The sequence below is a fragment of the Podarcis raffonei genome, chromosome 3 (genome assembly GCF_027172205.1).
Source record: "Podarcis raffonei isolate rPodRaf1 chromosome 3, rPodRaf1.pri, whole genome shotgun sequence".
Classification (NCBI taxonomy): domain Eukaryota; kingdom Metazoa; phylum Chordata; class Lepidosauria; order Squamata; family Lacertidae; genus Podarcis; species Podarcis raffonei.
The window spans coordinates 26826570-26839355 of NC_070604.1; positions in this window are offsets into that span (position 1 = coordinate 26826570).

Genomic DNA, 12786 nt, shown 5'->3' on the forward strand with positions numbered 1-12786 from the left:
ACATTCATTGATGATATTGATTGACTCCACATTTGGAACAGGGTTTTTGTTGATTAATCCTGATAACCCCAATTAAATATGATCAAAGGAAGTAATGTATCATAAAGAGCTTTATTGGATGGCTGCTGTCTGATCAGGATATTGTTGAAGTGAGGACTTCAGCATGATTCTAAGTAGAACAAAAGTACAATAGTTTGGCAGAAGGGAATGGAATGGCAATCAGGTTGCAGTTTTAAATACTTTATGCCAAGTGAACACGTGTGAAGAGAATGGGGTCTTTATGATGACAGTCCACAGAAATAATTCGCAAGTATGAGGGTCTTGATGATCTGAAGTCACCAATAAATATATACATTAATCTTAGCATAGCAGCCTTTGATCAGTTTAATCAGTAGATTAGCCAACGACAACTCGATTATTTTTAAGGGACAACTTTTCACTTTGCATGTATGGTGTTATTTTAAAGGCCATTTTGGCTCTGGGCTGTTGCGTTCATGATCAAGGAGGAAAACACACCTGACGATGTCATTTCGTCTAACAAGAGGAAGGTTTTGTTTATTGAATGGTAAAATACCAGCTTCCTTCAATATGGTAAAAAGCTACTTACAGTGGGATTTTGGCAATATGCTGGTTTTGTTTTGTTTTTTTACATTTTATTAATAGATTAATCTGTTAAGAATAAGATGGTGATTAATAAACTGAGATTCTTTTTCATTGGTGGATGACCTTAATTAAGCTAATCCTTTCCAAAGCCATTTACACAAGTGGCCAGCATTGCATTTCTCCAAGAGGAAAAATTCTTATTACAGTATAATTAAAACTTTGAAACTATAATTACTTTTTAGAGGTAATTCCTTGTGCCCAGTAGCGAAAGTTCACATGCAGCAACGAAGAAAGTTATTATGTTCCTGCCATTGATTGTACTAGACTTCCATGCCGATGGAGAAGGGGTGACTGTCATAACCATGGACTTTTCTCGTTGTCACAACAGAACCATTTGGTAATCAGCACTGAACGTAAGTGTAATGTATTCTGAGTTGCTTTCTTCCCCTTCAGAGCCAAATCAAGCTAGAAAAACTGCTCGCTGCACTCTCAACAGCAGAGAAACAGAGGCATGGAAGACAATTTATCAAAAGTGACGTTAGGGCAATGGCCCGGAACCGACCTAGCCCAACCAAATCATCAATCACTGTAGCGAAGGACTGTACGTCTCCTTGCCGTAAATGAACTGAAATGAGGAGTGTTGCCAGAGAAAGAGATCTCAGTCCTCTGTGAAGCAGTCCAGTCTAATGACAAGTGTGTGTTTTCATTTTCCAGAGACTCCTCTTTCACCCAGATCACGCAAAAGGGTGTTTTATCTTATTGTTGGCTTCTGCGGGTGTCATTATCAATTTGTGGTCATCTTTCACATTTTGCCATTTAATGCAAGCGAATGGTGAAAAGCAACAGAAAGATTGTCAGAATAATTTGTTTCTTTTCCATTGTGTGTTTACAAATCAAGTTAAGTTGCAATAATGAGGTGGGGAGGCAGGCGGATTTAAATAAAACTAGGTGGTGGTAGTGGTCTTTTACTGCCTTTCCTAAAGCATACCAGACCGAGAAAGCTATAACTTATTTAAACGACCCAAATAAAAGCCCACACAAAAATATGACAGTGCAATGTTCACCTACCACACTTCTGTCCCCTTTTTAAATTAGATGCCATGGAAGCTGCAAGAATGATAGATTGGAAGACATGAGGACCATAAACATTTGGGGAAACACCACCAGATTAGTGAAAGAGAAGAGCTTCAGGTATGAAACGCCTGCTGTTCTAGCCAGACTTTTAAGTCACTGTAACTGTGCGTCTGTTACTCAGAAAAGCAATCATTGATCTCCACTAATATAGCCCGACCGTAGGCTTGTAAACCCCACTTTGCTAAAAATGTGGAGGATTGCAGCCTTAATATTACACTTTTTATAACTAAAAAAAAAAGGAGGGGAGCCACATTAACTGATCCATAGGTGGACAGTTTAATTATTTCGTAACCATAAGCTTCTAAAATGTTTTTAGCTTTGTGTGTGTTACCTGCATTTGTTATTGATCTCTTAGTGAGGGGACACTTAAACTGCAGAACTCCCTGCCTATTGACACGAGGCAGGCTCCTTTGCTATACTCATTCTGGTGCCTGCTAAAAACATATTTGTTTATAGAAGCCTACATGAATATCTAGGAATGCGGGTGGCGCTGTGGGTTTAAACACAGAGCCTAGGACTTGCCGATCAGAAGGTCGGCGGTTTGAATCCCTGTGACGGGGTGAGCTCCCATTGCTCAGTCCCTGCTCCTGCCCACCTAGCAGTTCGAAAGCACATCAAAGTGCAAGTAGATAAATAGGTACCGCTCTGGTGGGAAGGTAAATGGCGTTTCCGTGCGCTGCTCTGGTTCACCAGAAGTGGCTTAGTCATGCTAGCCACATGACCCGGAAGCTGTACGCCGGCTCCCTCGGCCAGTAAAGCAAGATGAGCGCCGCAATCCCAGAGTCGGCCACGACTGGACCTAATGGTCAGGGGTCCCTTTACCCTTCACCTTTACACGAATATCTAGAATGCTGATTTTTATTTTTATTGCTGGTTTGATTCTCTGGACAGTTCAATTGTTTTAAAGAATTCTGCTTTGAGGTAGTTTACAATCAAGTGGTATATAAATTTTATAAAAATCAATCAATCGATTTTATTTTATTTTACTTTTTGTGAGCCGCCTTGAGTGCTGGCACTGGGCAAAAGGAAGGAAACAAACAAACAAACAAACAATAGAGGGAATAGAGCGATGCATGTAACACCAACCTCCAGCATGCTTTTGGGCTCCTCTTGGACGTTCATCCATTGCTCAGAAAGATTTGATTGGGGCTTCTCTGTGTGCTCAGCTGTGCGAGGATCAATTGCACTGTCCATGTAAAAAAACACTCTAAAAGTTTCCTACACTTCTTGGACAGGTCAAATATAGAAAGCTGTTGTCACATTTGCAATACAGTGGTACCTCAGGTTAAGTACTTAATTCGTTCCGGAGGTTCATTCTTAACCTGAAACTGTTCTTAACCTGAAGCACCACTTTAGCTAATGGGGCCTCCTGCTGCTACTGTGCCGCCAGAGCCCGATTTCTGTTCTTATCCTGAAGCAAAGTTCTTAACCTGAAGCACTATTTCTGGGTTAGCGGAGTGTGTAACCTGAAGCGTATGTAACCTGAAGCGTATGTAACCTGAAGCGTATGTAACCTGAGGTACCACTGTACATGCGGAACGTGTCCAGGCACAAAACACTGCGTATTCATTTGAGAGACTGTATATGTGCAACCTTCTTAAACACATCTACAGATTCCTTCCTTCCTTCCTTCCTTCCTTCCTTCCTTCCTTCCTCCCTCCCTCCCTCCCTCCCTCCCTCCCTCTTGGTAACATCCTCATGAGAAACTGAAAAACAAGCCTCCTGCAGAACTGATGACTGGTTTGATTATGTCATTAGGCAAACATATGATATGTGAGGAGTGTTAGTTTATTCGTAGGTATTTCTCCAATTGCCTTTTTAAAGAAATCCAGGTGCATTTCACTTCTGATGCGTATTATCCCATGTGCTACATTATAACACTTCAACGGAAGACAAAATTGAATCCCAACAGGTTGCCTAGTAACTGAGTCGGTGACTGTCAGATTTAATTAAAAGAGAGAGTACTTTGTTTTAGGACAGTGTAAATTTTGACCCAGCTTTTCAGCAAATACTCTGGAAAAATTGTGCGAATGTGGCAGACAGTGCAGAGTGCTAAAATAAGTTGTCAAGATCTGTTTCGGAGGCCAAATTATTGTGTGTGTTTTGGGCAGTGGTGGAGAGTTTATACTGCAGAAAATAACCTTTCTGGACACATAAAGCCTGGGTTTCATTGCCCTCATTCTAGAGTAGCACTGAAAAAGCAAGCTTAAGATTCAGCTGCAGATAATTTGATGATTTCAGAATGTATGAAGCAAAGGAAATAACACCTTAAGCAATCTACATAGATAATTGCTGAAGACAGTCTAAAGTAATAAATTTCTATATTTTTTATTAAAAAGTTGCACTTTACATTTATATGATAGCATTTGCACAATAACATTTATACCAAGAGGGCTAAAGTTTTGGGGACTGATCAACATGTCCGGGGCTGCAAATTGGGGATAACTAACTTGTAAAAGTGGGTGTATCCAATTGTTTATATGATGACAGACATTTACAGTGGTACCTCGGGTTACAAACACTTCAGGTTACAAACTCCACTAACCCCGCTAACAAACTTTGCTGCAGGATGAGAATGGAAATCGTGCACTGGCAGTGCGGCGGCAGCAGGAGGCCCCATTAGGGGAAGCGGCCTCAGGTTAAGAACAGTTTTGGGTTAAGAATGGACACCCAAAACGAATTAAGTTTGTAACCCGAGGTACCACTGTATTTTAAATTATCATCAGTGCTTGAATTCTTGGTGCACGGGATTTCGGCTCATTAATGAAATGCAAAAGCTCCATGTGGATTCTCCCCAATTTTATGCACATCTTGCTCCCACTGTAGATTCCTTGACTCTGCATAAACAGAGCCCCAAATTAATTAGGGGGGAAAGCATTTGGTGTTATGGTGTATGGCTCTAAACAACTTAGGACCTAGCTAACTGAAGGAGAGCTTCTCTCTGTGCCATCCAGACCATGGCTTCAAATCCACCAGGAGTTCTTTGATATTTGCCTGGACTCAACAATAGGCCTTCTCTGTGATGGCACCCTAGATGTTGAATACAAAAACATTATGTCAGTGCCAATGTTGTCCAATGTTTGTTTGTTTTTCTGCATTCACCAACAATGTCCCTATTCTTCCAGGCTTTCTGAATAGCAGTGGGTCTGTCTACCCAAATGGGACTTATTTGTTGAACATTACATTACAATCTTTAATCTGGTTTGATTCTCTAATGTGTTTTGATTCAGTTGTATACTATGATGTGACCTGCCTTGGGATTGTTTTATGATGAAAGGCAGGGTATAAGATCTGGAAATAAATAAGTACATTTTCAGGAGAAGTTAATATCCTGAACACAGAATCTATTGCCATTTGGTGGTTCCCCCTGCTTTGCAGTTCCATGTGCTGATGGAGTCTAATACATGATGACAGCTGTAGAGGCTCATTCTCTCCTTTTATCAGCTGGCTTGAGCTCTGAGATTTTCCCTCCTTCAGATACTGGCCTTGACCCAGTATACCTGAAGGAGCGTCTCCACCCCCATCATTCTGCCTGGACACTGAGGTCCAGTGCCGAGGGCCTTCTGGTGGCTCCCTCACTGCGAGAAGCAAGGTTACAGGGAACCAGACAGAGGGCCTTCTCGGTAGTGGCGCCCACCCTGTGGAACACCCTCCCACCAAATGTCAAAGAAAGAAACAACTATCTGACTTTTAGAAAACATCTGAAGGCAGCCCTGTTTAGGGAAGTTTTTAATATTTGATGAATCATTGTATTTTAATATTTCACTGGAAGCCACACAGAGTGGCTGGGGAAACCCAGCCAGATGGGCGGGGTATAAATAATAATAATAATAATAATAATAATAATAATAATAATAATAATAATTATTAATTTTATTTATACATTTGATTTATACATTTGATTACAGATGAATATTTCTTCAGTATGCAATAGTAAGCCATGCAAATGTGGATCAGAATAATTAAAAAAATAGGAAATGTAAAATTTTAAAGTCAGGCTGGAGAAGTGTTGAGATGTTGTTGGACCCTCAGCCCCATCATCCTTGTCTTTTGGCCATATTAGCTGAGGTTGATAGGCGTTGGAGTGCAACAACATCCGTTGGTCATAGATTCTCCATCCCTGCTATAAAATGGCCCCCAAAGTGTGAAAGTTTCCATTTCATTGAAACATGAGGACTTAGAGATGGTGCACTTGCTTGCTTGCTTATTTATTCATTTATGGGATCCATTTTCCTTCTGCAATCACTTTAATACACCTGTGAAATGAGCTTGTGTGGTGTAGTGGTTCAGAGCGGTAGACTCGTAATCTGGTGAACCGGGTTTGTGTCTCTGCTCCTCCACATGCAGCTGCTGGGTGATCTTGGGCTAGTCACACTTCTCTGAAGTCTCTCAGCCCCACTCACCTCACAGAGTGTTTGTTGTGGGGGAGGAAAGGAAAGGAAAATGCTAGCCGCTTTGAGACTCCTTCGGGTAGTGATAAAGCGGGATATCAAATCCAAACTCTTCTTCTTGTTCTTGTTCTTCTTCTTCTTCTTCTTGTCGTATAATGTCAAAATGTACATCTAAGTGGATGGAAACATGGCGGGGGGGGGAATGGACAGGGAAAATATTTCCCAGTGTCATTAGCCAAAATTCAGAAGAGAATCGTGCAAGCTTGGTTCTCCTCCGCTCCCATTACGTGTCACATGACATTGCACATTTAAAGCTAAACCCGTATTGTGCCTCTAAGGCAATGGGAGATGCTTCAGTGAAAACGTCAAAGCAGGGGTTACCTTGGCAGTTTCCCCTCTTGTGTGCATCTGATTTTTTTTCCCTGGAATGCAGCCACTGTGTAAGTACTACTCTATTGATATCTCTAAGCCTTTACAGTAAAGGATGCTACAAGGCTGTGATGATTGGCTACAGGATGGTAGTGTGTGAATAATAAATAAGATCAGCATTGCTTGTAGATTCCTCATTGATGGAGAGGGTGACTCGAATCGTTACTATCCTGTGGGAGGTAATTATGCTGTCCTGAACTCAAGTGTGACCTTCTTGCCTCCCTTATTTATTAAATCCAGGCTTGATGTCTGGTTTCATTTCAGACTCCCTGCCTAAGACGGATATCCCGAGGCCAAATGCAGTAAGGCAGTCAACCCCCTTGGTTGCCAAGAGCCAATATTTTTTCAAAAGAATCTATGCCAGTAGATTATTGTGTCTGTTTCGTTTAGAATCAGCATTGCTTTTCTTGTTCACTTAAAATCAAATACAATCCAGTTCAGGGGAAATATACCTTAATTCACAAACAGGTTTCTGGCATGTCTTTTTAAGTCCGCCGTCACCAACCTGGTGCTCTCTAGGTCAGTGGTTCGAATCCCCAGGACAGAGTGAGCTCCCATTGCTCTGTCCCAGCTCCTGCCAACCTAGCAGTTCGAAAGCATGCCAGTGCAAGTAAATAGGTACCACTGCAGCAGGAAGGTAAATGACATCTCCGTGCACTCTGGCTTCTGCCACAGTGTCCTGTTGCACCAGAAGTTGTTATTCATGCTGGCCACATGACCTCGAATGCTGTCTGTGGACAAACGCTGGCTCCCTTGGCCTGAAAGAGAGATGAGCGCCACAACCCCTTAGTTGCCTTTGACTGGACTGTCCTAGACTTTTGACTGGACTGTCCTAGACTACAACGTGTTCTTCTTTCAAAAGAACAAGAAACAGGTGAAGTGGACCTCCAGGTTGAGATATTTTGTTTATTCATAGAGACTCTGAAATCACCGGATCAATGTCTATGTACCATTCAATATAACGCAACTGAGGAAATGAAATATATTCCTTGGTTGTCACTGAGGCCTCACCCTCATCTCGATTAAGCAGTGACTTTCAGACTTTCTGCCTTCAGGCAGCACTGACTGGTGAATCTCTTTGCTCTGGAGAACATCACAGTAAGGGGGAGACCAACCTGGTCTCATCCATTGGCCAGAAAAAAGAGCAGCTGCAGAGAGCTGGCTTCCACCTCCAGGTTGGAACTCAAAACGCCTGTTGCCCTGGGACTTTGGCACTGAAGGGGAATATGCTTTGGTACCATCCACCAGCCAGTTCTAAAGGCTGCTGGTGTATGTGTGTGCATGTGCATGTGACAGATAATTATTACCTGTTACTTGTAAGTCCCTTTGAAAATCATATTAAATAAAATAATAGGCAAGATCTCTAGTGGCTACAGCATGGGAACAAAACAGGAGCAAGAACCTCAGGTCACCATTAGCATCTTCGGACCCCATAGCAGCTTCTGAGTAGGATAAAGACATGGCCCACTAGGTTTCTTCAGGTTTTAAGGGTGTTGTTGTTTAGTCGTTTAGTCATGTCTGACTCTTCGTGACCCCATGGACCAGAGCACACCAGGCCCTCCTGTCTTCCACTGCCTCCCGCATTTTGGTCAAACTCATTCTGGTAGCTTCGAGAACACTGTCCAACCATCTCGTCGTCCTCTGTCGTCCCCTTCTCCTTGTGCCCTCCATCTTTCCCAACATCAGGGTCTTTTCCAGGGAGTCTTCTCTTCTCATGAGGTGGCCAAAGTATTGGAGCCTCAGCTTCAGGATCTGTCCTTCCAGTGAGCATTCAGGGCTGATTTCCTTCAGAATGGATAGGTTTGATCTTCTTGCAGTCCACGGGACTCTCAAGAGTCTCCTCCAGCACCATAATTCAAAAGCATCAATTCTTTGGCGATCAGCCTTCCTTACGGTCCAGCTCTCACTTCCATACATCACTACTGGGAAAACCATAGCTTTAACTATACGGACCTTTGTTGGCAAGGTGATGTCTCTGCTTTTTAAGATGCTGTCTATAGGTACTTTAGAGGTACTTTTGAGAAATCTGCTGCTCTTTTAAAATCAGAAATCTGAATTTTTCTTATTTTATGTATATATCTTGCCCTTCAAGTGCTTATTGATCCCTCATGGTGAGTAATTTATAAATTGTGAGATAGGTGAGGGACAGAGAAAGCTTGACAAGCTCTCTTCACCCTCCCCATTTCTCTCATCCCTGGCTTCCTGTCTGCATTGAATCTGCACCAACCGCACTGGGAAAGGTAGTTGGAAGGTTTGAAGGCTCACAGGACAGGTGGGAGAGTCTGGGAGAGAGAATGGATCGGATCCTGTTTCACCCACAGTAAACATCATCAGTGGCATGGCCTTGCCATTGTTTGTGTTGCTCAAAACTCTTGATAATTATAGGCCAACCGATTAGACTCTCTTAAAATAAATATTTTGTTCATCAACAATGGCGGAGCAATAAGATAGTAATTACAAACAACAAAAGCAACTTTGTAGTAGTAACTGAGAAGGATTAAGCTAAGGACACCACTCAGGAGAGAACTGATATTAAAAAATGCAATCCAAAGCAAAAAAATATAATATAATATAATTGTGGAACAAATAAGGATCTCAGTTTCTTCTAATCTCCTCGGCTGTTTTGGGACTTGCTGGAGGGAACCAGAGGAAAGCATATAAACTAAATAGCTTGTAAAGTGACCTGAGTGGGTGGTAAATCCAAAGTTAATTCTTTCCTCGTCTTTCTACCTGAGCTGAGAGTCCTTGTGCGTAAAAGAGAGAGCGAGAGAGAGAAAGTGAATTAACTAACAAAATTGATACACCAAATAAACGTTTAAGGTCTCCAGTCAAGGAAAATGCTTGTACTTGGTTACAGAGGTGACGTCCTCAAGCAGCAAAGGGGATGGAGTAAGAGCTGGAATCCAGTATTTAATTTACTTTGTGAATAGTCTCATTGCAAAAGTCAGCTGCTTCCATTTAAAATATACCAGTTAATATAAAAACTGGAGAGGGAAGCAGTGCAGAAGATGCCATGGGAATAAGGAATCTAATATTTCCCAGGGCATCTCAAGTACTCTTTTAAAACCCAGAGGTAAAAGATAGAAACTTTGCTAGCAAGTATATTGAGTCATCAGTACAGAATTCTTCGATTAGGAATAGGAATGGATGTTTCTGTCCACTTTGGTTTCTCTCCATTTCTCATTTTCCCAGTTTCAAACTGCTCTGTAATCATTATTTTTTAAAAAAATCATCATGCAATTTCAACAGCAATTTAGTGCATTTTTATCCTATTAAACATATTATTGTATGCAGTTTTGATGAACTGCACTTTTTTTTCTATTTTCCTTAACACAATGCATTTTTTGTACAGTCATACCTTGGAAGCCGAACAGCCTAGTTCTTGAACGTTTGGACGTTCCTGCAGCCAATCAGAAGCCACAATTTGGTTTTTGAACTTCCAGAATGGATTCGACTTCCAAGGTACGACTGTATATTAATTTAACTAATATATGCTTAAAATTCTACAAGGCAGGCTTAAGCAGTATGTGGACTGAGAACTCCCAGAAGTGCAAGCTGGATTTCGAAGGGGCAGAGGAACCAGAGACCAAATTGCAAACATGCGCTGGATTATGGAGAAACTAGAGAGTTCCAGAAAAACATCTACTTCTGCTTCATTGACTACACAAAAGCCTTTGACTGTGGCAACCACAGCAAACTGTGGCAAGTTCTTAAAGAAATGGGAGTGCCTGATCACCTCATCTGTCTCCTGAGGAATCTCTATGTGGGACAAGAAGCTACAGTTAGAACTGGAAATAGAACAACTGATTAACCAAAATTGGGAAAGGAGTACAACAAGGCTGTATATTGTCTCCCTGCTTATTTAACTTATATGCAGAATTCATCATGCGAAAGGCTGGACTGGATGAATCCCAAGCCAGCATTAAGATTGCCGGAAGAAATATCAACAACCTCAGATATGCAGATGATGCAACTTTGATGGCAGAATGTGAGGAGGAATTAAATAACCTCTTAATGAGGGTGAAAGAGGAGAGCGCAAAATATGGTCTGAAGCTCAACATCAAAAAAACTAAGATCGTGGCAACTGGTCCCATCACCTCCTGCCAAATAGAAGGGGAAGAAATGGAGGCAGTGAGAGATTTTGCTTTCTCGGGCTCCATGATCACTGCAGATGGTGACAGCAGTCACAAAATTAAAAGACGCCTGTTTCTTGGGAGAAAAGCGATGACAAACCTAGAGAGCATCTTAAAAAGCAGAGACATCACCTTGCCGACAAAGGCAATAGTTAAAGCTATGGTTTTCCCAGTAGTGATGTATGGAAGTGAGAGCTGGACCATAAAGAAGGCTGATTGCTGAAGAATTGATGCTTTTGAATTATGGTGCTGGAGGAGACTCTTGAGAGTCCCATGGACTGCAAGAAGATCAAGCCCAAGCCTATCCATTCTTAAGGAAATCAGCCCTGAGTGCTCACTGGAAGGACAGATCCTGAAGCTGAAGCTCCTACTAACATGAGTTTGACCAAACTGCGGGAGGCAGTGGAAGACAGGAGTGCCTGGCGTGCTCTGGTCCATGGGGTCACAAAGAGTCGGACACAACTAAACAACAACAACAACAAAACAACATGCATTTTACTGCACATTTTCCATCACATATGTATTTTTTTGAATCTCTGGTTGGTTGGAGAAGTGCATCAGTTCCCTGGAGAGCAAGGAAGTGTGAATTTCAAAAAAATAGCTGTGTTTTGTTCACATATTGATACGAGATGTGTGAATTAGGTAGTTTCTAATTAAAAACCCTGTCTCCTCAACCCCAGTTTGGCCCATAGATTTGTGCTACAGACACAGTGCCATCCTGGGCACGATCAGCCCCAACCTGGATCCATAGCAAAAGCAATTCAGGGGCAGGGCTAGGCATTTTTAAAGGGTTTTAAATACCATATTAAAACATGGTAGAAATGGGGTTTTAAAAAGCAGTGTGGTAGGGTGCACCAGCACCACACAGGATCAGATTTTTCCACCTACCAGCTGGTAAATGGAAGGATCCAATTGTACAGGGTCCTGCTCCTTCATGAGGAGCTTCTGTGCATGCAAGGGATGCCATTCATGAAGGAGTAGTGACCAGCACCTCCCAGAACAAATCCTCTTGTTTACTAGCTGTTATATGAGAGAAGCCAATCCTCTGTAGTACTCCTTCAGGGGCAGTAAAGAGGAGAGGCCTGTCAGGAAAGAGGAGAAGTCAATCTTCTCCTGCAAAATTGCAGCTGTCCCTCCTTGTCATAGTTTCTCCCAGGAATGGCCCAGCTGGGCAGAGCAAGCTTGGCAAGCTCTCTTGAGGAGGTAATCCCAGTTGGAGAACACAGTTCCCTCTTTAATCAAGACAGGAACTCAGAACAAGTTCTCTTAGGGTTTGGGAATCTAATAAGAGGTAATGTGTTTCTTGGATTCAAATGAAATTTTCCATCGGTCAATTTCAATGTGGGAAGCACACAGCATTTCATAACTGATTTCATGAACTACCACATCATGAGTCATCATAGGCCATTGCCTTTATATTTGCTAGGAAATAAGAGAAAATTCATTGGCACGGTGCATAGTGGCTAGTATTTGTGTTTAAATCAATATATTTAGATGGCTCTAACAGCTTGACAGCAAGGGGGCTGGTGGTGCTTATATGTTCATCTCAGAGAAATACCCCCAAATTCTTCTCTGTGCTCACTAAAATCTGAGCCAGGGAAGACTTTTCCAACTATACCTCACAGTTGTGGCTACCATTGTTTGAGAATTGTGACCCTTTTAAAGCCACTTTTAAGTTAATAAAAGCCATGCTATGGTTAAACACACACACACACACACACACACACACACACACACACAACATGTTGCTATATAGAGGAAACTTGCTCTGTATACCTCAGTATAATGAGGTTCAGGCCTCTGAGCTCTTGCTTCAGGAGTTACTTTCACAGTGTACTAGGTCAATATAACATTGTAAATGATACTGTCTTTTCATCATCTGCAAATAGTGCTATGAACAGGATCGCCTGGGCTTGCTATGTGATTGGTATTCACCTTGCTCTCCACATGGGGACAGGGTGTTTTACCTGGCCATGTTACAAAGATTGTCAAAGATAAAACGAGCCATGTGACAGACCGTATAATGTATTCCCCGCTAAGTGTCAAAGATAAAACTAACAGCCAATTCTATCCAGCACTGCTAATATTGAGAGAGG